At 52.9% G+C, this 2,101-nt stretch overlaps 1 protein-coding gene across 2 annotated transcripts in view; it reads left to right on the top strand.

Moving 5' to 3' along the window:
* Positions 1-1,755: 1,755 nt before the first annotated feature.
* The window catches only part of LOC113204669 (uncharacterized), a 38,017-nt gene continuing 37,671 nt past the window's right edge, over positions 1,756-2,101 (top strand). Inside the window, exon 1 of one of the 2 annotated variants that reach the window (XM_052266438.1) lies at positions 1,756-1,840. The gene's annotated coding sequence lies outside the window, so the exon portion shown is untranslated. The remainder of the gene's footprint in view (positions 1,841-2,101) is intronic. The other variant, XM_052266437.1, reaches the window with a different exon arrangement.

Raw genomic sequence — 2,101 nt, 5'->3', positions numbered from 1 at the left:
CCCCCCCCCTCCATGGTCAGGTGACGGCGGTGGCGGTGCAGGCGGCGGAGTGAACCTGGGTAGGGTTGGAGGCCCAGTAAAATTTCCGAAAAATTTTCAATTTTTTTTCCAAAGAAACGAGAAATTTCCGGAAAAAAGGAGACATTTTCCCAAACGATAATTTTCCATTTTTTTCGGAAATTTTCCAGGGCTTCCGACCCCAGACCTGGGGCCTGGGGGAGGGGGCGGATCCAACCCATCGGTGGAGCCCACACGGTTGGTTATATACCCCGTGGGAAGGGAAGAGGAGAAGCAGCGCGCGCGTTTAAATGGCGTGGGGACAACCGAACATCATTGATCATCCGGGCGGGTTATTTTGAAAAATAAAGTAAAAACCACCGGACTATAGCAGGCGGTAAAAATGATACAACACAGCGCCCTCACAGACACGCACACACACACACACACACACACACACACACACGGACACACGTGAACGTACATACATATTCGAAACGACAATAAAACAGTGGAGGGCGCGCGCGCAAAAAGGATGAAAAATGAGTAATGAAAAGCCCTTCTCTCTCTCTCTCTCTCTCTCTCTCTCTCTCTCTCTCTGTACCGCGCGCCCGCGTGGCCTAGTGAAACGAGGATATGAAAGAGCAGCAGCTAGCGCGGAATAAACCAGCCTATAACGTATTTTATATTCCTTTCGCGGGAGTTCCGCTGTCAGCGGCGGGCTCGGCTGCTGGGAACATATTGGCAGAGCAGTGCGCTGGTGCGTGCGGCCAGCGCCTCCGGGACAGCCTCCAGGAGGGCCTCTAGAAGCTGCATCCAGGAGGGCATCCAGGAGAGCCTCCAGAAGAGCAGCCAGGAGAGCCTCCAGGAGGGCCTTCAGAAAAGCCTCCAGGAGAGCCTCCAGGGGGCCTTCAGAAAAGCCTCCAGGAGAGCCTCCAGGAGGGCCTTTAGAAGAGCTTCCAAGAAGAGCGCCGTCGGGGGAGCCTTCAAGATAGCCTCTAGGTGTGCCCAAGGCTGCATCAAAGAGCTGCAGTCTCTGAAAAGCAGCCCTGCAATTTTACTGTTTAACAGTAGTGCAAAGAAGCAATTTTTCACAACCAGTCACTGTGAGGATTTTTTTTCTCTAGATTTCTTGCTGTTGCCGGTCGTCTCGTAAGCTTTCGCGTGAAATTGAGTCCAGTAGACTCGCAGAAAACGTGCGACCGAAAACTTGCTGATAATCAAAAACAGATATATATTTTATTGTTAAATTTGTTCACCAGCCTTCATAAAGATAAAGTGAACGAATACATACATCAGAGGGAGGTGAATAAAGCACACAGCTCCTCACAATAACAATTTTTCCAAAGGGCGCACGGGCGCACGAATTCTTTCTCTCTCTTTTTTTTTAATCCGAGGCACAAATGCTTTTCATGCAGGGATCTCGCTAAGTTGTGTGCAGAGTGCCTCGCCCGCTCGGCTGCTGCCTGCAGTTTTGCACAGCGCTGGCCCGGGCTGCAGCTCTCGAGCTAATTCTCCGCTCGCTGTTCCCATCCTCCTCCTCCTCCTCCTCCTCCTCCTCCTCGACTCCTCCGCCATAGTGCCGCTCGTAAAGCGAAAGAAAAAGCTTCCCGTTAAAGCGGCATTCCTCACGCTTCCCCCGCCTCCTACCCTTGCATGGAGATTAGGACGCGGGTCGCAGCAGCAGCCCAGCCGCCCCTTATCTAATCAGCCCGCGGCCTGCAGGAGCCCGTAGCGTAGCGCAGCCCCGTAGTCGTGGTCGTGGCGATCGTGATGCGGCCGTGTTCGGCGAAGTGGTCGCAGTAGTGATCGTGCCGATAGTAGCGGTCGTAGTAGTGGTCGTGTGAGTAGAAGTGCTTGTAGTAGTATGGTCGTGCGAGTAGTAGTGCTTGTAGGAGTGGTTGTGGCGGTAGTAGTGGTCGTAGTGTTCGTGGTCATAATGGTGGTCGTGGTGGTTGTAGTAGTGGCGAGTAGTGGTCGTGGTGGTCGTAGTGATCCTCCTAGCGGTCGCGGTATAGTTGTTTTAGTAACTTTGCCCAATTTTTACCGATATACAAGTAAGTTCCACACCCGGACCGCCGTGTGGAGCATGGACCAAAAGCCC

This window comes from Frankliniella occidentalis, unplaced genomic scaffold (assembly GCF_000697945.3).
Source record: "Frankliniella occidentalis isolate FOCC.00 unplaced genomic scaffold, Focc_3.1 Scaffold3, whole genome shotgun sequence".
Taxonomy (NCBI): domain Eukaryota; kingdom Metazoa; phylum Arthropoda; class Insecta; order Thysanoptera; family Thripidae; genus Frankliniella; species Frankliniella occidentalis.
The sequence above is the reverse complement of the archived record's forward strand: the minus strand, read 5'-3'. Positions and strand labels throughout refer to the sequence as shown.